Genomic DNA, 11,939 nt, shown 5'->3' on the forward strand with positions numbered 1-11,939 from the left:
GGGCTGGCTGGCATGTGGTGCTGGGGGATTGAACCGCGGTCCCTGAGCTTTGATAAGCTTGTTCTAAGTAGGTGCCCTAGACCACTGAGCCATCTCACCAGCCCCTAACTTTCTTTTTTGAAGCCAGGTGTTATTAAGACACCGGTATATTGCTGATATCAACTCATAAACACCGAAGATCGTCCAGCGTCAGCTCCTGAGTAGCTGCGATTGCCCATGTGTGCCACCAAAACCAGCTTCAGATTTTTTAAAATTGAAGTTGCAATGTTTTTATTCTACAATGTATTCTTTCTTTGGGCATTTTTTTCTATTTTCATCCTGGAAATCAAACCTGGCATATGGAGAATGTGCTCTACCCCTGAACTACTTCTCTCTCAGCCCTGTTGTACCATTAAAAAAAACATGTTTCAGTTAGTTGTGGTGGTACACACCTCTAGTACTAGCCTTATGATAGGCTTTACCAGGATGTTGGCAAATGCATGCCCAGCCTGGGGAGATTTTTCATTGGAAACAGTTTTCTTTTGTAATTTTTAAAAATAATGAATTAATTAATTAATTAGGTACAGGGTCTTGCTATGCAGCTTGGATTCATAATGATCCTCCTGTTTTAGCCTCCCTAATACTGGGATTAGAGGCCTACACCACCATGCCCAGTTTCAGGGGTCAGCACAGCCCCCATGGCATGTAGTATTAGGCATTGAACATGGCTGCTTGTGCTTTCCAGGCAGGTGCTTAGACCACAGAGCTATCTCCCCAGCCCAGAAACAGTTTTCTGATTTCTTTCCTTTAATTTTTTTGAGAAGTTCATTGATCATTCACAGAAACACAGCTGACTTTTAAACTTCTAGTCTTATTTTATTTGTTAGGTTTAACAGGGATTTGGGGAATGATGAGTGCTCTTTGTACATAAGATGCTCTTCTCCACACACAATTTTCTTTTCTTTCCAGTTTAGATGTCTTCCACCACTTGAGACAGAGCCTTGATATGTAGGCCAGACTAGCCTCAAACTCATGGCTGTAGCCTCTCAACATCTGAAGTTAAATCTATATAGCACCATACCTGATATTGTACCCTTTTTCTCTCAACTAACTGCTGTGGTAAGGACTTCCAGTACTATATGGAACAGAAGTTGTGACCTTGAGTAACCTGGTCTTGTTTTTGATGTTAGTGGAAAAGCCTTTAGATTTTTATCATTGAGTATATTAGCTATGGGCTGTGATAAGTTGTCTTTACTTATTTATTAATTTTTTTGCGGTACCAGGTATTGAACTCAGGGCCTTGCGCTTGTCAGGCAAGCACTTATTTTACTGAGCTATCACCCTGGCCCAAGTCTCCTTTATTGTGTTGAGACATATTTCTTCAATATTTAATTAGATGAGCATTTTTATCATTAAAAGATTTTGAATTTTTTCCCATAATTTTATTGAGAAATAAATAACAATGAGACAGTTTCAAATCAAATTGGTAGGACAATTCCAACAATTAACACATTGCATACTGTTTTCCTAGTGGTTATTTGTTGTACAAGATGCAAGCATGATATTCTATTTACAAACATTATTAGAATAAATCCCTCTATTCCTTGAATTAAGAGAATGTAGCTATATAACTATCCCAACCATTTTGAATACACAGATAAAAAATGGTCATTCATCTGTATCCCCTTTTTTTGTTTAGATCCGTCATTTAAATATTGTAGGTGTGTGAACTCAGCAAAATATTCCAAAATAGTCCAGTAGTCCATAGTAGTATTTGGTCTTCCGTTTGACTGGCAATGTAAGAAGTTGTTGACCTGAGTCCCTTACAGCTCAACATAAAACCATGGCTTTACTTCTTATACTTTGTTTTTATACTTTTCTGCTGGATGGTTAAGACCAAGGTAAAGCAGGACCTATGCAACAAGAGTTGTAGCTTTTGGATCTGAGAAGGTCAGTGAAATGCCCTCAGGATTTATCCGGAGATCCTGTACCTCAGATTGTAGAACCTTTGTGAGTGTCAGCCATGTGGATGAGTCATGGCCATTGCTTGGCCAATGTGCTCTCTGTGAAATCCTGAGAGAATGTTTTCTCTCCATGTGACTCTCCTTAGACACACTCTGCATCCTCAATCACTTTCCTCTTTGGCCCCATAATCTCTTTGATCAGAAAATTTGGGACACAATTGAGTTACTTGATGTTACAGTGCAAGTTCTTATATGTCCCGAGTCTTAATTGACCTTAGAAGGCCAGGGCCAAAATGTTGGCTTTCCTTGCAACCCTCTTTTTTCTCTAATTTTTGGTCTTCAAACTTAGGTTGTTAACCCTCCAGAGAAGCTTATTGTTGTTACCATACAACCTAGGCTGTTGAGCTCAACCTCACTATCTGTCTGAATATCAAACATCTTAAGCATAACATGGCACAGGTACTTTTCATCAATTTTTTTTGCTCCAAATGCCCTCAGGGCTTGTTTGGCTGGCTGGAGTGTTGTGGGGATTGAACTAGAGCCACCTGAGGCTGACAGCTTTGTGGAAGCAGCCACTTAAAGAACTAAGCTATTGCCAGGCCCCCGATTCATCAAGTTTTGATACGTTAAACTTTAAGTCCCTACAGAATATGATGAAAAAAATTAAAAAAATATTAAAAAAAATAGAAATAAAGAATTATATGTGCCTACATATAAGTCCAGAAATCTAACCATATACAGCATTGTACCAGGACAGTCCCGTAAAACTCCTTTTCCTGTCTCCTGCCTTCATTCACCACCGATTTTGAATTTTTTAAATGCTCTTTTTCTGCTTGTATTGAGATGATGGCATACTTTTTGTCCTTCATTCTGTTTATGTATGTTGGATGATTCTTATATCCCTGAGATGAATCCTGCTTGAAGATGCTGTATAATCCTTTTAGTATGCAGTCGAATTTACTTGAGCAATTTTGCTTTATGTTCATAAAAGATATTGAACTGTATTTTTTTCTTATTGTGTTCTTGTTTTGCTTTGATATCAGTGGAATAACATGAACTTGGAAGTGATCCCTCTTTTCCCATTTTTGAATGATTTTGAAAGAGATTTTTGTTAATTTCTCTTTAAATATTTGGTAGAATTCACCAAGGAAACTGTATGGTCTTGGGCTTTTGTTTGTTGGGAATTCTTTGATTACTCATTTAACTCCTTTCTTGTTATCATTCTGGTCAGAGTTTATAATTTTTCATGGTTCATTCTCAGGAGTTGTTAACAGTGTCAAGAGTTATCTGTTTATTTAAGTTATGCAATTTGATGGCCTTTCATTGTTTCTAGTTCATTATGACCTTTCATAATTCTGTGGCTTCAGTTGAATGTCTCCTTTTTCATTTCTAATTTTATTTTTTGAGACATCTCTTTTTTCTTATTCTAGCTAATGGTTTGTCAACTTTGATTACCTTTTCAAAAACACCAGTTCAGCTTTGTTGATCTTAATTTTTTCTCTAGGCCCTATTTTACTTGTTTATGTTCGAATCTTTATTATTTCCTTGCTTCTGCTGAGTTTGGACTTAATCTGTTCTTTTTCTAGCTCCTTGAGGTGTAAGCTTAATCTATTTTTTGAAATATTTCTTTTTTCTTGAGGCATGGGTTTTATTAGTATAAGGTTTCCTTTTATCATTTTTTTCTGTGGCATTTAGGCTGAGATCTAAAACATGATTACGAGAGAGACAGTCGAAGAGTAGAATGGGAAGAAGTTTCTCAGCAAGGGTGCATCTCTGGTGCAGGCACCTGACACAGTTGAGGAAACAAGGCAATTCCAGTGTGCCTGCAAGAGATGGCACCAGGGGAGGAGCAGTGGCATGTGAATGCAGAGTGATAGCAAGGGGCCACAAGATCCAGTGGCTTTGAGGCTTTGGGAAGGTTTTCTAGGAGCAGTAGGAACACTTTCAAAAGTTTTAAGCAAGGGAATGACATCAGACTTACATATGAGAATATTCTGGGTGCTCTGTGGAGAATGGATAGAGGAATTAAGTATAAATAGAAGAGAAGTGGTAGCATAGATACAAAGGCTTGAAGTATGCTTCTAGGGATATCTATAGCACCTAGGCAGTGACTGAAGGTGGAAATTGTAGGAGACACAGATGTCAAGGATGATTACAAGATTTCCGGCTTTAGCAATTGCATGGGTACAGGTGCTATTGAAATAGGACTGACTTTGAGGGAGACATTTTAAAGTTCTATTTTTGGAGATTAATTTAAGATTCTTATACAACCCTCACTTGGATATAGAAAGCAGGTGAAGTATAGGATTCAAGGGTGAAATTTGGTCTTAAAGTTATGACAATTGAACAAATACTTCAAAGAGCTTAGTTAGAAAGGGGCCAGGTTCGAGACATAGAATATTGAACCAGTAATAAATAAATGAACAGAGAGAGAGAGAGAGAGAGAGAGAGAGAGAGAGAGAGAGATTAAGAGAGAAAGAACGAAAGGAAGAAGCAAAGCAGAGCAGTTAATAGCAATGTAAGAAAGTAAGCAAGGAAATATTAAGGTCCAGAAACTGAGCAAGGAGAATGTTTCACTAAAAAGGTTATGTGTGAACTTTATTGAATTTATTTTGAATGTTTTTGTTTTTTTTTATTTTTTATTTTATTTATTTATTTTTTTTCAAAGTTTTATTGATAAACAGATAGCAATGAGACAGTTTCAAATCAAATCGGAAAGTACAGTTTCAACAAATAATACACTGCATATATTCTTCTTAGTGGTTAATTGCTGTACAAGATGCGGACTTGTGATCCTATTTACAAACACCATTAGAACAAGTTTATTGAATTTACATTGAAAATTTTAGTAAGATTACTGGTCTGCAACATAGAAGCCACTGTCCTTAGCAAAAGCACTTTCATGGAATGATGGGGCAGAGGGCAGTGAAGTACACTGAGCAAAACTATGATATAATAGAATAGGTGTACCATTAGTAGAATTTGGGTTATGATGGGATGAAAAGGAATTAGGTATGAGCTAAAGTGAGATACGGGCCAAGGAAAGGTATTTTTGAATGAAAATAATAATTAAAATATGTTTGTATGTTGGTGAGAATCATCTTCCAGAAAGGGATACTGGAGATGACGTGAGAAGAAGATATGTTTATCTAACAGTTTTTGTCTCGGCTTAGCATTTCCCCTTGCATTTTCCTATAAGAAAAAAAGAAGAAACTACTTTGCATCTGTAACCTTTTGCTTGGAAATATTATCTAAATGGCAAGGCTTGCCAACAACATGCTCTTTCTTTCACACACTGTAGGTCACTCTTCAGGGAAGTTTTCTGCATGGTACAGCAGGGATTCCCCTTTTTCTCAATTCCATTAATATCTTCCTAAATTTCTTCTGAGCCCTCACTGGTGACATTCCTATGGTCCAGGTCCTTGCTAATAGTTTAAGGTAATGTAGGCTTTTCCATTATGTTTTTGAACAGTCTCCCAGGCTTTTCTCACTGTCCAATTCTAAAGCTACTCCTGTACCTTAGGTATTTGTTTTAGCAGTACTCAACTTACAAGTTGCAAAATATTTATTAGTTTTCTATCTACACTAATAAATTGTCACAAATGTATCAGCTTAAATTAGCACAAATTTACCATGTAACTATTTCTGCAAGACTTTATTCTAGGGCTGGAGAGATGGCTCAGTGGTCTAAAGCGCCTACTTAGAACAAGCTTAGCAAAGCATCAGGGACCACGGTTTAATCCCCCAGCACCACATGCCGGCCAGCCCCGCCCCCTGGTGGGCTGAGCTGGCCACACACACACACCACTCTCTCTCTCTCTCTCTCTCTCTCTCTCTCTCTCTCTCTCTCTCATAAATAAAAAAAATTAAAAAAAAGACTTTATTCTAGATATGGATTTGATGACTAAAATCAAGGCATTCGTTGGGCCTGTAATCTCATCTACTGTGAAGTTTAGCAATTTTAGGACTCAGGACTCCCCTTTTTTTGACAATTAGCCAAGAATTACTCTCAGATCCTAGTGGTCTGTCTCAGATACTAGCCACATGGGTCCTGCATAGCATGGCAGCTTCTTCTTGCAGAAACATGAGGAGTCTCTTTCTCCATTCTGCCACAGTGGAGTCACATATGATCTAAGGTAATCACAAACTAGTTATCCCATCATTACTAAACATATTCTCAGGTCTCACCCACACTCAAGTGGTGGGAACTAGTTTGAGCAAGTAGTATGGAGAGAGGGTGGCTTAGCTGATGTCTTAATCTGTCTCTCTTTTAAAATGATTTTATTGAGAAAGAAGTAGCAATGAGATAGTTTCAAAACAGGTTAGTAGGACAGTGACAAAAATTAATACATTGTATATTGTTGTCTTCATAGTAGTTATTCAGAGTAAACAAGATGCAGACATGATATCTTCTCTAAACACTATTAGTTCAAAACTTTCTTTTCATTGAACTAAGAGAAAGAAGCTGTATATCTATGCTGACTAAGTCTTTCTTTGCTGGGACTCAGTATCTGACATCAATAAATCAAAGGCAGAGAGGTTTATTTTGGTTCACATTTTAGAAATTTCTGTCCATGTCTGGCAGGCTGAAATACAGAAACCACCTGGCAGGAGGGCCTGGACCAAAGAAAGCAACTCACCTCAGAAAGTCAAGGGAGGAATAGGAAAGTATTGCACACCTTTCCAGGCCACACCCCCAGCAGCCTGCCTCTTTCAGCTAGACTCTACCTCCTAACAAGTCAACTGCAATCACCTTCCAACGCACAAGGCTTTGGGAAACATTTTAGATTTAAACCATAACAGGGACCATCTTTAAATTCCAACTATATCACAGAAAAGAGAAGTGAATGCAAATGTTCTTATAAAGCAGAAATACATGCAGAAGGATTAGCTTTTCATGGAAGTGCTGATGCTGTCATCCTCTGGAAGGTTGATGTATGTTATGTATGCAGTGAGGCTGTTAGGTTAAGAGATGGTGATATCTATTAGGTATAACCTGTTAGGTTAAGAAGAGCTTAACTGGGGGCTGGTGAGATGGCTCAGTGGTCTAAAGTACCTACTTAGAACAAGTTTAGCAAAGCAAAGGGACCACGGTTCAATCCCCCAGCACCACATGCCAGCCAGCCCTGCCCCTGGTGGGCTGAGCTGGCCACACATACACACACACACACACACACACACACACACATAAATAAATAAATAAATTTTTTAAAAAAGAAGAGCTTAACACCCTCTTCTGTGGCTTGTATTTTCTCTACAAAGTGTCAGAACTAGTCACCACTTAGGTGACTTAGGGAGCAAGTCTGAGTAGATGGGATTTTCAGGTATGGCCAGAGGATGGATAGCCTCTCATATGGGGATGTTACTATTCTTGCTTAGTTTTTATGGCAGTCATTGCTTAATAAAGAAATAGGTTTAATATAAGATATATAACTAGATAAGGGTTTTTAAGTGGCTCACCTGTAGAATCAATGTGGAGGAGTCCCAATGGGTTGTCTGCATACTGGAAAGCTCAAGGATCCAGTAGAAGGCCTGTAGCTTGCTATAGGGTCCCAGGTCAGTCCATATCAGGAGGCTGAGAGGTGCACTTGAAGTCAGGAGAGGACGTCAAAGATGAAGGTGAAGATTGGAGCTCCTTTAAAGACATGGATGTGAGCTTTCTTTCTTCTTTTCCCTGTATTCCACTCAGACCACAAGCCTATAGCTTGCTGTCACTGACACCCATGGTGGGTCTTCTGTCTTCAGTAAATCCTTTCAGCCACACCCAGACCTGTGCTGGTTCAATTTAGCTGGGTGTTTCCTACTGAAGCTGACTCAGTAAGTTCACTATCATGGTTAAGTAGACCTATGCACTTAAATTAGAAAACAAAAATTTGGGTTTGGGCTCCCATATTCTTTACCATTAAAGTATTTCTTTAAATGAGCCCTAGATATCAAAGTCTACTTTTTTGGGGGGGTTTGCTTCTGCTGAGTACCTACTGTCTTCTCAGATTTTCTCTACTCTTTCTGGGGCATCCATCACTGTGGATTTGAGGTTTTGCCTATTACTTTTCTTTTGCCACTGGATTAAAAATATCCCAAACACCTGATTTCATTCACTTAGCTCCTAGCACCTAATGGCATTCATGTGACTCTTGCTTTTTAATTAATGAATTATTTAATGTATTTTGAGACAGGATTTCACTATGTAGTTTGGGCTGGCTTTGAACTCACAGTGTTGTCAAGGCTGGCCTGGAACTCATGGCAATGAGACCCTGGAGTTCTGGGATTGCAGGAAGGCATCACCACACCCAACTTCAATGTCATTTTTATGTCTCCTCCCCATACTTCTGATTTACAACATTTTCTTTTTTCAGCTTGTAACCTTTACCTTAATATTTGACCCTCAATTTGACATGTTCATTGAAAGAGGAAATTTCCAGTTAACATGCCTCCAAACTTCATCCAGTCTGAGACTTCTCATACAATTCTGCCCTTGTATTCTGACTATGGTTTAGTTACTCATTTTTGCATCTTATTTTAATCCAGACCATGTAGTTGTATCTGATTTTATTTCTTCAGTGTTAAATGTGTGCATTTAAACAACTCTATAAACAGTGTCCCGCTTATGGATTCATTGATGGAACAGATGTTTCAAGAATACATACTATGTTCTAGGAGTCTGAGATATAGCAGTCAAAAAAGTCTCTGTATTAAGGTTATGTTCTACTACATGAAAGCACAATAAATAAATGAACAGGTATATAGTATATCAAATAGGGAAAATAAAGTCATGATTAATGGTTATTGTCAACTTGATTTGATTGAGATATACCTATTTAGTAAAGGGCATTTCTAGGTATATCTATGGTGTATCTCCTGAGATAATTGCATATAACTCAGCAAACCAAGGAGGGTAAGACCCACCCAGATTATGGCTGGTCCTTCCAACAGGCTTGCAGCCCAGATGGAATGAAAGGAAAACAAAAGGGAAGGCTTTGAAAATTGCAATTGAAAAGCTCCATTCTGATTGAGTAGGGCATCCTTTGCTACTGTCATAACCTGTGGACATCAGACTCCAGCTTCCTGAGCCTTTCATCACAAACTCACACCAGCAACTATCCAGGGAGCTTCTTGGCCTTCAGTTTTAGACTGATGTTGCATCTTTGATCTGTCTTATAGGATCTATAGCTTCCAGCTTCTTGGACTGAAACTAATGTGTGTTTGGGGCTCCAGTATATCGATGATCATTGTGGATGCTCCCACTTCTGATCCTGTAAGCTTATCTAATCATATATATATATGGTAATTTCTACATTACCCCAACCACTACAACCAATACAACAGGAAAGAAGATAAAGACTATGGAATCAAAATGAGTGTTCCTTTTGCACATAGGCTAGTTAGAGAAGTCTCATTGATAATATTCCAATTCACTAGAGACACAAAGTAGGTAAGAAATTGAAGCTCGGGCTGGTGAGATGGCTCAGTGGTCTAAAGCACCTATTTAGAACAAGCTTAGCAAAGCACAGGGACCGCGGTTCAATCCCCCAGCACCACATGCCAGCCAGCCCCGCCCCCTGGTGGGCTGAGCTGCCCCCCCATAAATAAATAAAATTTAAAAAAAAAAAAGAAATTGAAGCTCTTCGGAGAACAACTACAAGAAGAACAAGTACAAAGACCATACATAGCATATCTATTTTAGGCATCTTCGAGGGAGTAAAGGAGGCCAAGGCCTGGAACAAAGTCTATGAAATCTGAAATTATAGAGCAAATCATCCAGAGTCATCAGTTAAGAGGTATTTGCCATAATCTGAAGGACTGTGATGTTGACTCCAGCCACAATATTGGTAGTTGAAGGGCTGGGGAAATAGCTCAGTAGAATAAGTGCTTGCCTGGCAAGCACAGGGTCCTGAGTTCAATCCCCAGTACCACAAAAAAGAAAAAAAATATTGGTAGTTGAAGTGGTACTTCTGACTCTTATTAGTGTCCACCTCAAACTAGCTTAAACTACCCTTTCTGAGGTGTTCTTTATTATGTACATGTATATTAGCTAGGTATATATGCATGTTTGTGCATATGTGCATGTATTAATATCCAGAGAGAGAGAGAGAAAGAATCAGAATACAAGGGCTTCGATATGTTGAGTCCCAAGGCAGCAATTGATAGCTGACAAAAATATTTTTCTCTCCCTTGAAGCAAGGTAACAGGTAAATACATGAGATGGCCACTATACGACAGTTGAACATGACACATGAGATAAGATAGAAAGCTCAACTTTCCAAAGAGTATTTTGGCTGGAGAGCTGGCTCAGTGGTATAAGCGCCTGCCTTGTAAGCAGAAGACCTTGAGTTTGATCTCCGGTACCAAAATAGAAGAGTATTTTGGCATATGGTGCCAATGTGTGAACAGACATGATTTTAGCCAATGTTGGAATTTTGGAAAACTTTAAAAATCTGCGTATGGGTTTGTTGTTCACTAATTTTGCAGATAAATTGGGTTGTTGTTTCCCACAGAAATAAGTTGAACTAAATAAAGTCTTATTTTGATCGAAAACCCTGAACTTCATGGATGAGCTCTGTGGGCAATTTATCTAGGTTATTTGGATACAGCGCTTTCATCTCTTGCCAACAAATCTATGGGAAACCTTTCTTTTCTTTCTTCAAATGTGTGAAACCCCTTACTAAAGTCCCTCTTTGATGTTTAAATTACTATATGTCAAAGGTGGAGATCAAACTGTAGCTCTTTCATTTTTTAGGGGGAGGATGAGAAATGGGAAAACTTTGACACCTCCCTATTGATCATGCAGTCCATTTAAACACTCTCCACCATTCTCTGGATTCCCCTCAAGAAAGGATGTAGGAAGGATTTGTCACTGCGCATTTGTTAAAGAACCCATTTTGTCCTTTCACCTTTGAGCCAATCTATATAACTGAGAAACAAAATAATAAAATAGTACCAAAATTTGGAAGAAATAACTCTGAACAAGAGTAATAAAGAAACATACATAATGTAGAAAAATTTACAAATGTAATTATCAAAACAAAATATGTGCGCTCAGAACCACAATTGTTCAATGAATTTTTTAATTTTCATTTTAAAAAGAGTAGTTGCATTAGTGATTGTAAATGAGTGCTTAATTTTGACACATAGTAGGTCTGAAATATTTCTTTCAATGATTTAGTGTCTCATTGTTATGGTGCTATATTCATATCCAAAACTAGATTGTCCTGAAATAGGTCAGCTCCCACATGTCATATGTGCAGTGAACCTGGTAGCAAAGTTCACTTTAAAAAGAGAGATTAAAAATACCTCAAATTTAACAAGAACTTAATCAGTTTCTACTGTGTAGCTAGTATTGTGCTGCACATATTAAGACTGTGGAAGTGGTTACTGTAATTCTAGACATGACAGTGAACAACATGCATTTATGCCACGTATGTCTTAAAGCTTGTATATTAAGGTACAAGGATGTGCAAATATTAAGTGCTTAGAACATTTAGGGAAAAAGGGAAATCGGTGTTGACTTGTGGAAGCTTTTGTAACCTCTGTTCCATAATTCAGTGCTGAGTAACAGTTTGCATGTTATTTCCGAAGCAGTGCAGAGGGTTCTGTGGATCCAGCTATGTATAACCAGCCCCCAGAACCTCATTGTCTGATAGGAATGTGGTGGGAAATATATACTCAATTTAAAATTTCTAATAGCCACATTGCAAAAATTAAAAAGTAATAGGTGGGATCAGTTGTTAAAACATATTTATAGGGCCTGTCAAATAGCTCAGCGGATTAAAGTGCCTGCAAGTAGGTGCAGGGGCCAGGGATTCGATCTCTGGGCCAGCCATGCCGGCCCCATACCCAGAGCATGCTAACATGGTAATTGAGACTGGGTGTGGTGGCTCGTGCATGTAATCCCAGCTCTTGGGAGGCTGTAGACAGGTGGATCACTATGAGTCTGATCTAGTAGTGAGATCCTGAACACCCTGTAGACTCTTCCCTAAAATACAAAAAACAAAACAA

Source organism: Octodon degus, unplaced genomic scaffold (genome assembly GCF_000260255.1).
Source record: "Octodon degus isolate 3935 unplaced genomic scaffold, OctDeg1.0 scaffold00278, whole genome shotgun sequence".
In the NCBI taxonomy this organism is placed as follows: domain Eukaryota; kingdom Metazoa; phylum Chordata; class Mammalia; order Rodentia; family Octodontidae; genus Octodon; species Octodon degus.